At 40.7% G+C, this 20,067-nt stretch overlaps 1 long non-coding RNA gene across 1 annotated transcript in view; it reads right to left on the bottom strand.

The window, feature by feature from the left end:
* LOC121096213 overlaps positions 1 to 18,235 on the bottom strand; it is a 48,303-nt gene extending 30,068 nt beyond the window's left edge. Inside the window, exons 1-5 of the long non-coding RNA XR_005830407.1 lie at positions 17,990 to 18,235; positions 17,556 to 17,761; positions 16,511 to 16,632; positions 5,714 to 14,299; positions 1,066 to 1,517 (exon numbers count right to left, since the gene is read on the bottom strand). This is a non-coding gene — a long non-coding RNA (uncharacterized LOC121096213). The remainder of the gene's footprint in view (positions 1 to 1,065; positions 1,518 to 5,713; positions 14,300 to 16,510; positions 16,633 to 17,555; positions 17,762 to 17,989) is intronic.
* Between the last annotated feature and the right edge of the window lie 1,832 nt (positions 18,236 to 20,067).

Raw genomic sequence — 20,067 nt, 5'->3', positions numbered from 1 at the left:
TAACTTCTGATTTCCCCAGTATTATTTGTACAAGCTCTTTATTGCTCTGGATAATTCTTCACTTCCTGGTTTAGGAAGTGGAACTGGTATCCTCCTGGAGCACCGCTACCAGCTCACCCAATTTTATTACATGAGATGACATGGTGGTCACAGATTAACCTAACCCCTTGCTAGTTTTCAGTAGTAAAATTAGACTTCTGTGAAATTTGCTTTGTTCTAACCAAACAGGAATAATGCACAACTTTATCATTTAAGAAAGACTTATGGTACTGAGACTAATCAGGATATTACTTTTAACCAACATTTCTGTGGCTAAGGCAACTGCTATCTTCTTTCAGGAACCGAACGTCTGTGTAACCATATTGGCTTTCAACCCTTACATCTGCTGAGAGTCCCCAGATCTCTTCTGCTGTGGCTGGAAGGAGTTATGATCTCTTTCCTTCTCTCTCCACTGCTAAGCTCATGGCCTGCAGTATCTTTGGGTTTCTTTCCTCTTTCACAGGCTGTTATTTGTCACTGCTTTGTCTCACTTGTCTGCCACAAAATATCCTTGAAGTGATCCATCAATGGAGCAGAGTCAGAACTAGTTTTCCAAAAGCTCCCTCACCGCATCTACAAGCCTAAGCCCAACAGACCCTGCAACAACACGTGAGAGTCCAGGTAGAACAAGTAATGACTTATCACATATGTACATCAGGATTTCTACTACACCAGCAAACACATTTTCATTGACATTTCCTTTTCCACCCTGGCTATTAAACCTCATATTTCACATATCTGTATAGAAGACCAGGTTTGGTTTCCACGAATGGGCCGTGTTATGGGTTTTTTATGTTATTCAATCTCCTGCAGGCTTTTATCCAAACCAAGCAACTAAAATAAAACATGGCTTCCTTCCCTGAGATGGTTTCATAGCCCAGCTCTCCAGCTTTCTCCCCTACCACAAACATGCAACACAATTGTGCAACAGCCGAGGAAGGAATGGTGAGATCAGAGCCGTGACTACAGACATCCTGACATGGGGATCTGGCAGCTATTCAACACAAACACAATTAAAGGACTTACCCTTGCGTGAAGTATTTGCTTTCTTGATAGTCACCAGCCTTAACCTCTAGGAATGCTTACGAATCAGATAGCGTTCCTTGAGGAGGGCGAGTCTTTTCAAGCTCCTCTGTCTTGCTTTAGCCAACACAGATATAAAGAAGAAAGAAATTCCACCGCATCGTACAACTTCTCCAAGAGAAAGCTTTTAGAAGGAGAGAAGACCTGAGGTCTCAAAATCTCTGCCAAGGATTCAAGAACAGAAGATCACATGGTGCTTGCTCCTCTTCCCCTCCACTATTATCAGCAGGAAAAAATAACACCACAAGAGACAAACTTTGAAATTCACACCAAACGTGAAAGTAGGGGGCTTTGCATTACAGTAGGCTTCTCTCACAGTGGTGGTACCACAGAACGATGGCAGGGCTTTGCGTGGCTCAGGCTGCTCTCAGGACATGTGTATCAACTGCCGAGCTCTGCGTGAGTTAGACACAACAAAAGCTCATGATTTTGGAAAATGTGGCCTACTGTACATGGGTGTTATACAACTTACAAATTGTAAAGCGTGACAACACAAGTATTTTGGTAGGTTTACCACAGTTAGTGGTGAATCCCAGGCTTTTCTTGGCGGTAACAACATCTCAGAAGTGGCAATAACAGCTGACCTTATATAAAATATCTGCTAGCAAATAAGTCAACTGTCAGTCTGGGACAGCAGTTACAAAAGGAAATGCTTGTTCTAAAATGCCCAAGGATTTAAATTATTCGCATCTCAAGCTGCACTGGTGACACAGAAGAGCTGGACAAAAGGAGTACCCGTTGGTGTAACCTCAGGAGTGTTAATACAGAGGTGCTAGAGGAAAGCTACTTGTGGGATTTTCAGACGATGCAATGCGAAATGACATGCCTACCACAGGTACTGCAATTTACAGAGCCACTTAATGGACCAAACCAGGCAATCTTACCAGAACACTACACTAAGGCTATACTACTGCTGGTAGCCTACGTAACTTACTCTGTTCATCTTAGGTATCTCTGTATAGCAGACTTACCCCACAGAAAAGAATTGCAGAGTCCGGCTAACTGATATAACATAAAGCAAAATAATAATAAAAGAAAGTGATAAGGATAGCTCCAACTCAGAAATACTACACTGAACCTAAAAGTGCTGAACTGTGTGACCTGCCTGAGCAAACCCACTGTGCCAGTGCATAAGCAGTTATTCAAGTAACAACTTCCAAATTGCACCTTTGAGCAGCAGCTTAACAGCTGTAGGAGGAACAGTTGTTGCAGTGTAGCTGCCTTCCCAAGTGACTAGATGCACTTTTCCATTGTTAGTAACTTTCACAAATAGCAATAATTTGAAAAGCAGTAGAGAATGCCAAAATATCAGATATCTGAATCCAGTCAGAATGAGACACTCCCAAAAATATTTCCAATGCTACGAAATTCCCTTCCCCCCACCTCCCTGAATATCCATGCAAATTTTTTGCATGGTATTCAGAAGAATAAAAATAATACCACAGCCAGATATTAATATTCACAGAGTTCCAAGTAAAGGAGCTGACTTATGTTATTGGGGTGCATGTGAAATAACCAGGCTATAAGGGACAGACTACCTGAGTATGGTACTAAGCTACTGGTACTAGAGCAGTTGTGTCACGCAAGCAAATACAGCAAATAAAACTTATTGCTGGGGTAGCTCTGTTGACATCTGCAGACCCACCCAAGCCAGGCATTCATCCCAAAATAAAAAACTGGCAAGCAACTATGAATGGTTTCTGGTCCTGACTTTTTGTAACTCCACTAAAGCAGCACAATATAAATCTGCAACCCTGTATCCGGGCAATAATTGAAAGACATCAAGAAAATGCTTGCAGTCGTTCCGGATGAAAAAAAAAAAAAAAAAAAAGACAGAGAGAGATATTTCAAAATCTATCAGTGCTCATAAACAAGGATGTTACTTTCCCCTTTCTTATCCAGAACCACCCTTAATTGAAAGGATCAGTATCTAAAGCAACTGGTGCTGCCCTGCACATGAATCCCCTTTGCACCTCTTCCTTCTTATTTCTTCAGTGGTTTTATTAACATTAGTGACTTATCTAAGTATTAGAATACTTGGCTGCTTGGAAGCTTATCAACAGCAAATTTTATGGGCTGTTTAGTGATGGAAACAGGAGGAGTTGGAGCTCTCCCCCCCTCAGCTACCTTGATATGGAAGTCTTCAAGAAGCCATGGAATGTGCTCTCTGGTATTTTTGGTATCTTTAAAGTGTCAAGAGTGCAGAATTTCTCTTGTCAGTTGTCACAGTGTGACTCACAATTAGAGCCATCTGCTCCGCATTCACCTCCCCAGGAGCGCCGCTCGTTTTTCACCAGTTTCCTGTTGTTGACAGCACAGTTCCTCCCTGTATCACTCTCCACCAGCACCCATACTCCTCACAGACATTGCAACAGGCTTAAGCAGATTTCCCTCGGGAAAGCCTTTACCCTTGTTTTGTTAGTGATTGGGGAAAATACAGACTGTTGAGAAAGCTCTGAAGGCGGAGGCTGGGTTTCTAAAGGAACTGAACAAATTCCATTGATTTTTTTTTTTTTTCCAGGAGGACACTATTGTTTTTAGATCTCTCTCAAAAATCTTAGCATTTCTCCACATCCGTTTTTATTTCAAGCAAAAGAGCACCTTGAAAACTGAAATACTATTTGTGCTGAGCCCTTTTCGATAATTGATGGAAATGGATGGCTTATACTGTATAAGTATTAGTCAAATCATTTTTCAAAAACAGCCTACAGATAGGGAACATGCTTCTTTCCCTTGCCCCTCCACCCAATTGAAAAAAAGAGTTGTGCTGCAGATTTTTCCCACCAAAAAGCTTTAGCTGAGTGAGGCTAACTACCCCAAGCACAGACCCATGCTCCTGCACGGGTCTGTGCTTGGGTTACAGTCTGGACCTTGTGGAAATGCCACCTCGGCTGGGTATGGCTCGCTGGCCTGAAGCACAGCTGTATGGTATAGATCTGCCTGCAGCATCTCGCCTTTAAACCCTGCGGGCTGGATCTTTTAGTACTTCGGCTCTGCCCGGTAGTAACTACAGGAGTTGGGCACCCATTATAGAGGCAACTGTTTGAGAGACAACAGCATGTTTATACTTCCAGTAATTCCTACACTAAGGACTACATCCATGTCGGGACTCCGGAGGCTACGGATGCAGGGACATAATGCCTAATCTTTTAGGTGCTGCTCTGTGGGGCATAGGGTACGTAGGGGTGAAAGCCTAAGCTCCCCATGCGGTGAATGGAGAAAACGAATGCCCACCTCAGAAGAGGAATGAAAACAGGCAACTGGTTAGCTGCTACCTCCTCGCTATTTGCCCAACTGAATTAACAGAAAAACAGATTTGAGATTATGCTTTCCCTGGGAACCCAATTTTCCTGAAACTAGAGCTAGTCCTGCAGGAGCATAGGGTCTTGGGTATTGTCAGGTACTGCAAGTCATTCTTCCCCGTCAGGCCTGGGTTTTGTCACATGCTTCTCTGTTACGTCAACTGCATAAGGAGCAGTCTAACAGAAAATCCAAGTATTCAACATAATATAAAATGCTCCTCCCACAATGGGCCACTAATTGTATGCACATAATACCTGTCTGAGCCTTTAGGGCAGCTCCTGGGCCCTGTTCCTGACCTGATACTGGTGGTAACTGCTAATTTCTGTATTTTTTGTACCACATCCTAGCAATAAAGATTCGTTGCGTAACTTCACTGTAATTTTCTGGGATCTTTCCAGAACCAGTGGTTGGCTTCTCCCAGGAACAGTCTCTTATATATTCACACCCCTCCAAACACAAGTTTAGCAGACTTCAGATCATGGTGCGTCTGCATTCATTCAGTCACATCACGTCAATACGATGCACAGAAGCCTTTCATTTTCTTCTAAATCAGGATAGCATAACAGCTGAAATATTTCTCACTGACCCTGGTCTTCAACACAAAGCTGAACTTCTCTTCGCTATTTCAACATTCCCTTCATCAGGATTGTATTTAAGGTCAACACAATTTGGGCCCTGGATCCACACTGCTTAAATTATTAAAAAAATATGAACCCCTGCCAGTTAAATCAATAAAAGATGTTCTAAAGAAAGATAAAACACATCCTCTGTTTAAAAACACATTTCCAAAAAGCAACTCTAAACTCATCTCATAAAACTGTTATGAAATCCCTAGTTCTTCCAAACATAAGGAGAACTCTCTGCAGACTACAATATTAGTTCATATTTGTTGGGTAATCTAGTAAAACCCAGATGGGGAGAAACTGGAAGGAGAAAATTAAGGATTCTTCCAGTGTTGGCTCAGCTTGCTCATCTATTATACAGCCCAGGCACATATCTGTATTCAAGGTTTTCAATGTTCCACAGCTGAATTCTCACTCAAAACCAGTATTTGCTGAAGGCATGAAAAGCTGGATTGTAATAGATCTCTGCTTGTAGGATCAGTTGCAGAGCTGCCATTGAGAGACCTTAAAATGCATTCGCTACTCAATAATTATTGTTCCAATAGACTGATATGGAATTCTGTAGCAAATTCCCACAAATTACTAACCCGCTGACTTGGCCACCTATTAAACACAAGCTTCTTGGACTGAAGGACTCTTTCTGGTAACTGATAAGTTGTACTTACCATTCAATGCAAGTCAAGGTTGGGTATTTTCCAAAGTCCTCCATGTTCAACCTTCTTGTGCTTCTTTCCAAGTCTTCCACTGTGGCAGCATCCTCCTCACTCACCTGTCTGAACACTGACTCAAAACAACTGGGGCAGATCTTCTGCCATGTACAAGGTTAGCAGAATTGGATATGACAACCTGCTCCTCAAACTTCATTCTTCCAATCTGTGTTTCTGTTTCCTGCTCATTATACCTGTAGCTTCAGCCTATTCACTGTAGTAGTACCTGAGCACTTTAATTACAGAACCATAATCAAAGCTACATAGCTAAATAGCTTATTCTTAGCAAATAAAGTTATGTTTGCACCTGAGGTCATACCTGCCAGAACTTGTGTGTTTTAAAAGTAACATCCAGTCATAAAGACTAAGGTGTACTTTGAAATTTAATGGAAATGCACTCAATTAATAGCACTTTGCAGAAGAGCAAAATGGTAATAACGTTGATTAAAAGAGCAAAATCACACTGAAGGACCTCTCTTTTCAAGCAGAAACTGTTTAATGTATAAAAATTATTGTGACTGATGGAATCTGGTTTTGTGCTGACACCTCAAGCATTACGTCACAGATACACCTGAGGCCTTACATTTTAAGAATTAACTTCATAAAAGATCCCACGAGCAACAGAGAGGTCATGAGAGCTATTCAAATCCATGGGCAGTTAAGCTGGAGGATGCTTCGATGCCCTTTAGCCTTTGAGTGTGCTGCAGGACAGGGGAGTTTGGTGCTAAACGACAAATTGAGTTAGAAATATTTGAGCCATAAACCATAGTAAATCTTTTAGCACTTGAAACACCATGTGACACTCCAAACTGAGAGCAAATGAAGTGTTAGTCTATGCATGTTTAAAACGCATGGAAGCTGTGTTTACTGGATTATCCATTTCTTAACTACATCTCCTTTAGAAGCCTTTGCAAGCTGATGTCCAAAGTCCCACCAAAGGAAACCATTTACAGAATGATGTTCTATCATTATTTAAGAAAAAAAAAATAATATGTACCTCCCTGAAAGCAAAATTATTTAGGTTGCATAGTCAAGGACAGCTAAATTAGGAAGTGGCAGATTTATGTGTGTCTGTATAACCTCTACTCAGCCCTCTTGTAGGTCCTGTGCCCTGAGTGAGACAGAGGTCCTTTGGAAAAAATAGTATGTGATTATGCAATTAAAGACTATATCTTAACACAGAAAGGAGCTGAATTAAGGTTCTGTTGGCAGCTATGAATTAGACATTTCCTAACATTTAAGTTCTAGCCTTTGCAGCCTTAGCACAGAATTTCTGGCAGGTGACATCTTTGGATGGCTTTTATATATAGGTGAAAATTAATTCTAGTGAGCTTTTATTGCCACAGAATAGTTTTCTGTTTACCTGAGGTGAAGGAAGAAGAATATTAGGAGTAATCTGGAAAAGGATGCTCTTGCTGAAATGGGAATAATCACCATGGAGGTGGCAGATTATACAAAACTGGTTCTTCTTCCCTTGTTTTCTGGCCAATACAATACAATACAAGTGATCAATACAAAAATTATAACACTGAAACAAAAATTATTACTGCCCTGATTGGAATCTTACCACACACATTTTGCTGCTTTTGTTAATTACTTCAATTATCAAAGTCCTCAAACTAGAGTCATAACAATATGAATTGTTTCTTCCTAGTCAGTTTTGAGAGCCTGTTCAGAATTCCCAAGGAAGAGTCACTCGACAGGAACCTCAAATATTACTACCTAAAGCTTTCTGATCAACAGGATTACACAGTTGCAAGAAGGAGAAGGTCTGAAGAAGCTGTCACCAATACTGCTGCCATTTCCTCATGCCAAGTTCTTCTGGGCCTGTCCTGTTCTGACATAACCCTTTCACAAGAGGGGACAGCACAAGCATTTCTGCTACTTCACCTGGTGACAAACTTCTGGTTTCTCTGCTAAAAGTATACAGCAGAAGCCAGCATAAACTTCGAACTGAATTTACATCGGTGTAGTTCTTTCTATCTTAATCTCTCTTGCCTTTGTTTTATGGGTTTAGTCAAGGAGATCAAATATTAAAAAAGCACGTTCCGCGCAATGCTGAGACTGTAAAAGTGCCAAATTGATGAATGAAAAGTTACTATAGAATTGGCCACACTGTGTAAGTATATGAAGGTGTAAAATCATCACCCTGCAGAATGATAGAAAATACCACATATTTCTGAGGCATCACAGCAGCAGAGAGTAATAGCTTTTCATTTCCTGACTTTTACGCTTCTAGAACCTTAGTCCTTCTTCTGCATAATTGGCATCTTAGTTGAAAAGTTAACACAAAGCTTGTGTACTCTGAGAGTTAGTGAACTCCAAAGCCTCTTGCTTTGGATCTTAAATTTCAAGTAACTTCTAGCCAGGAATAAATATTTACTTACAGATTTTAAATATAAATACTTGGGGTGGGGGAAGAATGCTCACAGGTTTAGAAATATTTCCAGAACAAAAATTTCTCCAAAACGCTGTGGTTCTCCAAAACATTGACTGCTCCAAAACACTGTGGCAAAGAGTATAGGTGCAATTAGAACACTGCTGTCTTGACAACATCATGCAAGAAATGAAAGTATTTCTGATTCATGAAAGAAAACTCCAGTACTATTCTTTTAACTCAGTATTTCACTCAAAAATGCCACTCAAAAATGTGGCTCAAAATGAACCAGCTGAATAGCTATTTAGGTGAACAACACTTAGAGACGACAGTGTTAAATCCAAAGTGAAGGTACCTTCACTGGAAAAAGAACACAGAACTGCTACAACAGGACAAACCACTACAGCTTGCAGAAGCTATGCTGGATGTTTTGAGATTCTCTCTCCTACAGCATTCATTTTTATGGATAATTATTATGATGGAAACTGTGGATCTTGGGGTCTGTCACCTTACTCAGGGTGCCAGTCAACCTTTCTGATGGGTTTCAACAGGTCTCACTTTTGTCCATACCCTCCTTTGTTGCTCAGATAGAGAAGGGATTAAGGGAAGTCCAGGGCTAACAGCTGGACCTCCCAGAACAGCAAATCTAGCATCAGGGCTGTTACCAAGTTGATCCTTACAGGACATAAGAATGTCCTGTCACTTAGGAACAGATGGAAGAAAAGCAGCAAGGCTTGGATACTCCATCTCGTAAGAGGTTATCACAAAGTATTCTGCACTGCACGGTGCAGACAGGAAGCTCTGGAAGCTTTTGGACCTAGATAAAAAATTTACAAGGAACTCAGGGATCGCTTCTGGGTGCGAAGTGGAAGGTGGCAAAGCGTGTCCCAGCGGAGAAGCCATTTAGCCATGTCAGTGCAATGCTGTACCACTGCGAGGAGACCTGATGATAAAGAAATACTGGCTGCCAGATGACGAGCAAGAACTTCGCTCTGCTGAAGAACAGCTTGTGAAAAGGTAGAGCCATCAGCTCCAGGGCGTGCATCATGCCCAGCAGGCAGCTTGACGCAGAAGTCCTCAACATTGAGAATGCTTTCACTTCAAAAGACCTCACTTGAATGCAAGGCTACATGCTGGCATCAGCAGGCTCCTTTGAGGTACCTTTCCCCTTCTAGCTATATTTACCTAAGAAATTTCATGCTCAGAAAAGAATGAGTAAAAGGGAATATTCAGATACATGACAGGAATGGTCTTCATTGTTTATTTCTTTTTTAGCCAGCGCTTTGTTTTCTTTCAGTCAAAGTCTGACAGACATAAAAAGCCATTGTAGGTGCAGCCCACTGACAAACAAACCACAGCCCTCCCTGCAATGCAGAGGGTAGGGATCATTACGTTGTTAGCGTGCCATTTGGAAATCATGCAATGCATCCACTTACTCTATTAAATTAAATCATTTCCTGTAGCAATTGAGGAAGGATGAAGCAAATGGGTGCTATTAAGAAAACATGGTTTGATTGGCCTTTTTCTCTGCAAGCCATTAGAATGTGGCAGCTTATAGATTTGAATTGCAGGATCTCTTACCACCCATCCATTACCAACATGACGTAAATACAAAGGGCTGCCCCTGAAGCCAGCAGCATTGCTGTAGATATACAAGCTGTAAATGAGACAAGGATCTGTCCGTAGTGTTTTTCACTCTGTTTTGCCTTCCCCGAGTTATGTATTCCCTGCAGGTTCCTATCTCTCTGGTCAGTCACTCTGTTTTTCAGCCACTGCTCTTCCTGTGGGACCCTCCCGGGTGTCTGCTCCTCCCTGCATTCGATAAGGAGATTATTTGGAATGGAAGTAGACAAGCACAGGTGGTGGGACCACCTGCTACAATCTCTCCAGTGCTTTTGGACATTATAAACACATAAGTGTTTGGGTTTAACCTTTGTATTTCCTTTCTTTTTTTTTTTCCTTTTCTTTTTTTCTTTTTTTTTTCTTTTTTTTGGGGTGTGTGTGTGTTTTGTTTTGTTTTGTTTTGTTTTGTTGTTAAAGTTCGCTTTTAATTCATTTATGCAGGGGTCAGAGAGGAGGAATTATGTTAAAATACACTATTCCCGTGATCCTGGAAAAGCAATTTGCTAGAATATAGTACCCAGGACAACAAGCTCATCCTTTGCATTATTTCAAAACCGCTAGTAGGTCCAACAAAAGTGCAAACCAAAAGCTCTTTTTAAGGTGCATTCCCCATCTCTTTCCCTTCACTGCCTAACAGTTTAATGTGCCTCCCTACCCACCTCCTCCTGCCTGTTCCTAGATTTTACGTGGCCATGCATAGCAGTAACATAATATCTCACTCCCTCATTTGGCTGTGTTACAGCCAGGCATCACCTCAGCCTCAAAGGACATCTACAACGGTGATTTACTACGGCAGAGGGTTTCTTTTCAGTGTAGATTTCCTTAGTGTCTATACTTGGCATCTTGTGACACACTCTCAAGTTCACTGCTGATGTGAAGCTCTGCCTCGTGATGTTGTACACGCGGGCATTAGTGTTACATCCCCAGCACAGACACCAGCCCTCCAGCACGCTGTTCTCCGCACGCGCATCATGCCTGCCTGGGACCGGCAACTGGTGCAAATTTTATTGCCTATATAGACACAATGTCGACATAGAGTTCACGACAGTTCAGAATAGTAAGCTCCTAACTTGCATGGCAAACAGTGAAATTAGAAAATAGAAGGCTCGGTTTGGTCAGGTCCTTGTTTACAAAAATAAAAAAGAAATAGCACTGGTTCAAAAGAAGCCACATTTTCCATAAACTTGCTGTACTGAGACTCAGAGTCAGATATTCTCGGTTTAGCCCAAGAGGGAAGGAAGAATCCATTAAATGCATGAAAATCTACAGAAGACAGCTGAACACCAAATTTAAATGGTGCTTCATACAGTTGGAATGCAAATTAGAATCAGCAAGAAAGATCTGAATCCCAAAAAGTACACTGACGAGGAATATCTAACAAATAGGTTTGGGAAAGACACTACAGTTTGCAGCCAGGGAAAGCAGAGTTCCTCAGCTTATTTCACGTTCAGCCTTTATAATAAATAACAGAAACACTTTCTCTATATTTGGCAGAAATATTTATGCTCGATTTTAAAATCTCTCGCGAAAATTCTGGTAAAATGTGCCTAAATAACTTTTGCTTAAAGTAAGGTTGGGGTTTCATTCTCATGCATATTATGCCCACTGTAGGAAACATTAACAAACTCCAAGGTCATTTGATGGCATGTAGCTCTGGGAGCACAACTAGAAGCACCAAATGCAAAACAAGCCTTTCAGGTGCACTTGTCATAAGTGCCCTTTGGGGCTCAGTAGTTTACAAAAAGGAACAAGAGTTATAAAGTCACTCAAGAATCTGAAGATGGAGAATTTATTCCTGAGCTGTTATGCAATGTTAGGCAACTTGCTTTTCATCTCGGTATTTGTTTCTGCCTGCAGAATCTAGGGATAATTCTATTTCCTTCTGTTGGCTTTGAAAGAAAAATGCCTAGTCACATCATTATTCATTACTGAATGTTGCTTCATTTGCATTTATGTATGATATCCCTCTGGTTTTGGAGGGGATATTTTGTAACATCTTAAGTTAGAAGCATGCAGTTTCATTTGTGTTGCACATGTCATCTTTCACTGGGATCCCATAATTTTCCCCTGGAATTTACTCAACCCTTCGCTCTTCAGATGACAGAAAATTGGACTCAGCAAGCCAATAGTGACAGACCTAATTGAAAACACTTACATCTTTAGAGTACACCAGTGATGCAGAGATTTACCTGTGGTTATGAAGGGAATGTATGCAGACTCTATTTCACAAAGAAACACTGTGTATGCCATTCTCAAGAGGGTGTCTTTTGTACCTTCAGTACCTACAGGAGTGATCAGGAATGCACAGAGTTTGCATTCCTGCAGATACATTATCTGAAAGTGTGGCCCTGTGTTTGCTTTACTTCTGTTTTGTCCTGCCAGTCCTTCATTGTAAGAGACCTGTTTATACATTCCATTTTTCTCGGTCTTCTTGGCACCTCACAGTCAAACACTACTCCAGATTGATCCCTTGATTTACAATGTAGTGCAAGTACAGTCTATGTAAATTTTAGGAAGAGACAAAAGAGGGTACTCGCCATCTGATGATTTCATTTCTAGCTTTCCAGTACCTTTTGTTATTTCAGGGTATTTTTTCCTGGTGGAAACAGGCACACTCAGCTGTTGTTTTCATGCTGAAAGACTGTGTGGAAGCATTTCCCTGTTTCTTTTTTTTTTCCAGACATGTCTTTCAGCATGTTTCCAAAGGCTTGGAATCAGCACATTGTGTTGTGACATGTGCATACTTGACATTGCTTTGTTCTCTGACTTCCTTTTGCTTGCAATCTTTAGGAAGTTATCTTACAATTAGCAAGGAATTTTGAGTCAGTGTTATTGCAGACCCAGCATATTGTCCTCTGCCATCTGCAGAGAAGAAAGCTTGGAAGAGCAAGAGGGAAGAAAGTAATTTTAGTATTTTTAACTGGCTGAACCACATAGGATTCTAGCTTTAGTTCACTGCATGGAGAGTCATAGCTTTGACTGCAGCCAGTTCAGAAAAAAAAAATAAATAAACCTATCACATACTACAAACATCTTAGCTAAAGGAATAAAGGAAAAGCTAAGGCATTACAGTAACTGTCCTCAGATTCAATACATCCTTTTCCTGTGTTTTGCTCTGGTTTAGTGATTCTCTCATCATATAGCAAAAGTGAAAAGTTACTTTTTTTCTGAGGAGTTTATACAGAATCAATTTAATTTTTCTTCTCAACTTTGCACCTTGATGTAAATGAAGCCTGTTCATGTATCCTGTAAGTGAACCTGATAAAAACAAACAAAAAAAAAGAAAAACCACCAAAAAACTGGATTTGTTTGTCTCAGTGGCAAGTATGTTCATTTTTAGCAAGCTGAAATGCACATCTTTTTATGGTGTTATTCTCTTTCTCCTTGTATTTTAGGCAATCAGCCTCCTGCAGCCCAGACAAGAGGCCAATTTTTTTTTAACTGCTTCCCTGTCCAGACAGCACAGCTCAAGAGAGAAAGAAATGGCAGCACTTCGGGCACAAGGGGGTACCTTGAGAGCTATCCTGGAAAAACTTCCACAGGGAAAGCCCTGGTTTCCCACAGCCCAGACAGGTACCACCTGGCTGTGCTTCCCATATGCTGGGGGGAACTGGGGGGCTTGTGCAAAGAGCCGCTTCAGACAGGAACTGCCCAGGAGCTTCCCATGGTAGCTGGACCCACTGCCTCTGTGCCTCTGCAGTGAGAGACTGTGGTCTTAACAAGGCTGGTGGCTTCCCTCCGTGCCTATTTATGTTTCATGTAGCAATACTGAGAATGTCATTAACACGGCAAACACGCTGACATCCTTGCCATTGTATCAGAAGATGAGTAAGAGTGGCAATAAGAAACTGTACCAGAAAGAAAGCAACCATAAAACATACCTCATTTACTGTAACACAGCGATCTTCTTGACTGCTAACCACATCTGTAGCCAGCTTCTTATTTCTGATACAAACCGTGTTAGGCCTGATGTTCAGAGATGCTGAGCTCTTTAAATCTCACTGACTGCCAAAATTAGACTGCGTGTCTGAATCTGGAAAGGAGTCAGGGACATACCATTTGGTCAGCTGCTTACACTTCAGTGAGACATCTTGTAGACCATGGAGTACAGCATGCATGTTAGACCTTGCTGAACATTAGCTTACTCTGGATATAAACACTCAAGTTTTAACATTTTGGCATTATTACATAATAGATGTATGATTTATGAAATAGCATCATCCAGGCAAATATTGTTTATCCGTTATAGGAGAGGTGCAGAAAGTACCTCCCTAGTTAGTATTTTGAGTAGCTTTTTCTTTCTGTGCCATAGCATATACATTATAGTGCTTGGAACAAAAATTTTGTTGTCAGGAGGCCTCATCTTCCTGCTGAAGTGGAGATATTTTTTTCATTAGAGTCAGTGAAAGTGTAATAAAACATCCGTTTTAGACTTCAAGAACAGACCTGAGGAAACAGAGCTTTTTACAGATATGCGCAGGATCTCAGTGCGTCAGTAAGGAGTCTGGTTTCCATTGTGCAGAGACACGTCCTCATGAACTCCCCTAAAAGACACAATTTGTGTATGTCTACACAATGTAGTAGAGCATAATACAGTGACACCCAAATAAACAGCAGCTAAACTAATTGCCAAACTGGATGCCTTAGGAGTGTGTCGGTACAGGGCTCTGCACAAGTTATGAGACCGGCTCTACAATTTCCAGACAGCACCGCACAGACAAACCAGGATTTCTCGGAGGCAGATCAGATATCTGTGCACCACAGTCCTTGGCGCTGAATAGACATGCTGAGTCCATCAGAGTAACAGGAAGTTCCGAATATTGAGCAATTATTCAACTACTGAGCAAGACGGAACTATTCAGATCCCAGATTCTAAAGTGTTGCTTAATTTTTTTCATTATGAACTCTCCCGCTGAAATCTGTCTTTCAGATCACTGTATTAGAGGGGGAGCATATCTGAAAGTCTGTGCAAGACTGAAAGCTTGCAACATCACAAGGGATAAAGTCTAAAAATACATATATGCCAGAAACACAGCAATAATAATTCATATAACTAAAGCAGAAGGAAAGAAGATTATGGTGTAAACTGTAACATAAGAAAATCAACAATAACAAAATGGCTAATCCCTGAAAAAGATATTTTTTTTAATGTTGGAAGGGCTTTTTTAATGTTGGAAGTTTAGGGTTTTGCTTGTTTATGGCAAAAAGTCCCCACAATTCAATTTACTCACTCCATAATCTAAGGATTAAAATGCATGTAGGATTTTACCAACTAGTGCAAAGAGAAAATTGTCTCTCCCTTGATAATTTGTTTTCAGTCATTCAGTAAATGCTTTCTATTACTGGTATTTTCCTCCAATATAAATAGCATTGTGGATGCTCACTCACGATAACTGCAGAAATTGGAAGTTTGCATTATGTCCTGTCCTGCATGGAGCACACCAGATGATGCCCGTTATATTAAATAATTCCTTCTGTAATACATTTTCCACACATAGACATCCACATTGATATGCTAAAGTAGTAAGTAACCGTACATTGTCACAGACAGATTCAGGATATTCCTCTAAAAACTGTTCGGTTTATTCATATTTTTTTTTTTTTTACCAGAGCACATCAGAATAATGTATCATTGTTTGGCACCAGTTTCATTTATTAGTGTTATCTAAGTTGTACTACTTTCCTTGTCACATCATAAGTTAACCTTTCCTAATCACTGCCCTGGACGTTTACCAGGCTTTCCCTGGGGATGTGTTTAACTAGAGCCACAATTTTCCTGTTATTATGTACTCTAGGGCTCTGAAAGCTCATGTTGATAAATAAATCCACGTGAGTCTGATGCTAGGGAACTTAATATGCTAAGTGGATCTATGCCTGGTTTAAATGAACTGCACAGTTGGTAGCGTGGCAAGATCCTCAGAGAATCCTGCCGTTTGATCTACTTGCTGAACAGTTAAAGTGTTCCGTTTTGGAAGCTTAATAGAAATGGGTTAAAGTCTTCCTCCTTTCTCAGAACACCCAGCAATTTTCTTTCCCTAGACACCCTTTGTTGGCTTGGCAAAGTACTATGACCTGCGCGTGGTATGGAGCACCGTACACTAGTGCTGCCCCTTCTTCGAATCTGCCCTGGATTTAAGCTGGGTTCTCAAGCATCTGTAAAAGCTAAACGTGTGGTTTTCCCTATCAGCACTTTCCTATGACCCCCGCAGAAGCCCTCCTCTGCCACTCGCCATGCACGTGGGTTAAAGGAATGTGAGGAATTCTACTAAGGTCTCCTAAGCCTGCAGCCAGCTGCTTAGTCCTAGCCATGGGAAGCAACAAAATGGCAGAGATCCTGGGAAAGGAAAAGCTTTTGAAAGTCCTACGAGGAAGCGCTTAGGCTACAGGCACATTACTCATGATAGACCATTACAATTAAATCCAAAACTTTAAACAAGACCTTGATGACCAAGTGAATTTGTTCAAAAACCCAAGCAAACAACTGAACAGTAATCCCCAGTTTTCATTAGCAGAGATATTGACCAAGCAAAGAGTTGACAGCTCAACATTTACTCTCGGGGGACATTTTTCAGCCTTAACAGGGTAAGTTGTTGCCAATATACCTAAACCCAAAAATTTTTTCGACTAGGAGGGGAATCCAACAAGAGATATCCAGCTGTGCTGAATTAAAGCACTCCATTTAAAACATCCCATCAATCACAGAGCAGGAGAGTGCTGATGTTATTTGTATGAAATCTAAGAGTGTTATTACTCACCTGCAATTAACAAGAATGGTTTGATTTGGTTTCTTGCCGAGAGTTATGTGAATATTTTCCCTTTTGCCAGGTTATGAATTTTGCCAGCTTCCAGAATCTGAAGGTAGCATTCCAGGTTCTGACTAAATCATGAACAATGATACAATACAAGTAAGATAATTTTGGAGGGAAAAACATTCTTTTTCTGAAACCTAAATTATAAATCCATGTTATTTATCCACATTCTCTGCAATCGGCTGGCTTGCAATGTCATGAAAACACAATTTTAATTGGCACACTTGTTGGCACAGTCTGAGAAGAGTCCAAGATCTGTATGGAGACTGAATTATTCTATCCTCCCTAGATTTGGACCCTCAAGGCATGGATTAAGATGAGACACTAATGGGGCAGCATGCAAAAGCTTGTATTATTGAGATAGATCTCCTTCATGGATAAAACGAAATAGAAACCTTCACAATTCTAAATGAGAACAAAGCTACAGATAGGGAAAAGACTCAGACAAGGATCTAAGCAAAGATCGGTAATGTAATGATAGCATCGGAGCCATCTAGAGGGGATTTTGGCTAGATTACATCTTCCAATATTAGGAACAAGAAGTCCAGGAGGCTCTGAGTGCAGGTTTATACCATGTCTGGCAATGTGAAACATTTCACGTGCAGTAAATGCGCATGCAATTTAAAATAATAATAATAAAAAAGACAGAAGACAAGCAAGGGCAAGTAAAGAGAGTTATTCTGAAGATAGAAACTCTTTGGGTAAATGCCTTTGGTTCCATTTTTTCGGGTTCAAATCTATAATTTTCCCCATATTGCAGCAGTACTTTTCAGCTGATGTTAAGCACGCCTTGTACTAAATGATTGGAATTTGACAACGTTCATCGGAGTAAGCCCACATAAAATCTTTGGGGTATCAAAATTTTTCTCACTCCCAGAATAATTTGCTTGAGAATTTCTCTCCTAGCAAATAAATAAAAAAAAAAATTAATAATAATAATAATTAAAAAAACCCACACCAAACCAAACAAAACCAATAATGGAATACTCACATCAGTAGAAAACCATTAGTGAGAGGAGTATCCATCTTAAAGCTATTTGTTGACTTTTTTTTTTTATTTGTTGAGGTCATGGTAGCATCAAAGTTAGTTAGGCAGGGCTGTCACACTTAGGTCTGCGTGTAAGTTTCAGCTGCATCTTGATGCCATATTAGCTGGGTATCCAGATGTCCATGTGCCCATCCCTCCACTTTTGATTTCTGAGGAAAAGAAATCAAGTTTGTGAGCCTGAAGGGAGCTCTAACATGCTTCAGTGAGGCTTCTGTTTGCAGTCTTGTGCTTCAGAAGATCCCACACAGCACTAATCACAAGCAAATACAGCCAAGAAACATAACCTATGTGTTGGAAAAACAACTTTTTTTATCTTTTTGATATCCACCAGAGGAAAAATAACCACCCTATACTGTGCCCATCTGTCAAAACCATACCTCAGAAAAGAAGGTATGCTGTGTCCCTTGAGCTTCCTAGCTCCATTTTCTCTTCAACACATGGCTGATTTCTCATGCACAGCAATTGCCTGAAGGCCTAATTTCTGTAGAGTTTCCCCCCTGTTATAATGCAGGGCAAGGTTATCGATAATGCTAGCAGGAAATGCACGTAAACACCAGTTCCTTTCACTACATCAACCACTCTTCCCCAAGGTATTCTCAGAGACTTTCAGTCTCAATTACAAGAAACTGTAAATGTTTCATCCAGAGAGTTGATATGAAAAAGCAGCGACTAGTCAAGGTCTTACAAAATACAAGCGTTTTGTCATGTAAATCTTTCTATATCAGTTCCCCTCCATGTGGCTTTTTCCTATTTCCGAAACTTCTTGAGGATGTTTGAGGGCTTAGATAACACGAAGTAACCTGTCTTCTTGTAGTAGAGAGACAGAATGATTTGAAACTAGCTTATCTAAGGGTCACATCCTGCCATTGATTTTTTTCAGTGCTCCCTATTGATTTCAGAGGTGAGTTCCACATACAGATCAATACCAGGATATGGTCTTTATTTATTAGTGTACTTCTGGTCATTTCACTCTACCCTAATGCCTCAAAACATATGGAGCTAATTACGGCATTCAACCTTATATCGGCCTTTAGAGCAGAGTTAAGCCTTCATTTGGTCAATGGAATAATTTGAAAGGATTGTTTGGTGACATCTGTCATTGATCCAGAAATAGATGCTGTGACACACTATTCCAGAGCAGGACTGAAGTAAAGTAGCAGAGACACATGGATAAGTACGTCTTTTGACTGACTAGCAGCTGCACCCTAGCAGCAGTACAAAATTCCCAGTAGAAGTTTCAGTGTTTTGACAAGGAGAAATTCTCTGCGTTGAGTCAGTGGCCTGATTCTCCGGCCCTAGTCTAATGTTTTAAAGACCTCATGTACTAAAGAAATAAATGTTGGGCACTTGGATGAAAGTTCTACTACAAATTTCTGAACTTCATCAATATCTTTTACTTACTGGGCCAGGAATACACACGAACTGCAATTTTCAAGCGGTTTACTAAGCATGCATTTTTTACTCCCTGAGGCTTAGAGCCCCAGCTGACCTGGAAAAAGTCTGTATGTGTTCTCAAACCAGCTGCCAAGAACAGGACTGAATTACAACACAGTTTTGTCAATGGCTCTGGCTCACTGATAAACCTTGGCCCCTGTGTCGCGGTTGGGGCCTCTTCTACCTGTGGCTTTGCTAGCTGCATGCAAGCGGTGGAATAAATCACGGCCCTTGCGAGGAGGGCAATGGCAATTTGCAGGTACCGGGTTCGATACAGACTTTCAACTGCACAAGAAATGAGATGTGATCGTCTTTGAAGAGATAGTGACTTTTTATTCCTCCCTCTTTCCACAGAATTTTCTTCACAGATGCAGGCATGGGAAAGAATTAGCCATGGGCCTAATTTGAATGTTCTGCCTCTTAAGAAATCAAATCCTTTACACAGAGTTGTGGCATTTGGATGGCCAACATGCAACAGTATATTAAAAAGCAGAGTAGATAAAACACTTCCTATGTGCTACTCCTGCATTACCTTTCCATACTCTGTAAAAAAAGCACCAAGATAACCATTCTCTGCATTCAGAAGGCCTCTTTAAAAGCAGCAAAACAAATAATCTTGTCATTACTTCTAGATTCACATTACAGGCAGAGCACGAGATGAACAGCCCCCATTTTTACATCTATTATATAGCCAGTGCATCCCGGTATTCAGATGCAATTTACCCACAGCTGCTTTTCAACTACTGCTTGTATCTAGGTATGTTTGATTTAACTGAAGAGAGCAAAGGAACAAATGAGCAAGGAAAAGAAAGCACAGAAGGAAAACAGAGCTTCACCCATTTGCTCAGCTGCCTTTTGAGCCTTAGGAAAGTCAGTGCTCTGTTGACTTTGCTTCTCCTGTGCTCGTTTACATCACTGGAGGGTCTGGCCTGTGCTTTAAGAAAATACTGCTCCTTTTCAATTGTTAAATAGTGACAAAGTCCAGGTGACCCTAGCACAGAGTCTGAGTGGTTTATGTCAA

This window comes from Falco naumanni, chromosome 1, assembly GCF_017639655.2.
Source record: "Falco naumanni isolate bFalNau1 chromosome 1, bFalNau1.pat, whole genome shotgun sequence".
Classification (NCBI taxonomy): Eukaryota; Metazoa; Chordata; class Aves; order Falconiformes; family Falconidae; genus Falco; species Falco naumanni.
The sequence above is the reverse complement of the archived record's forward strand: the minus strand, read 5'-3'. Positions and strand labels throughout refer to the sequence as shown.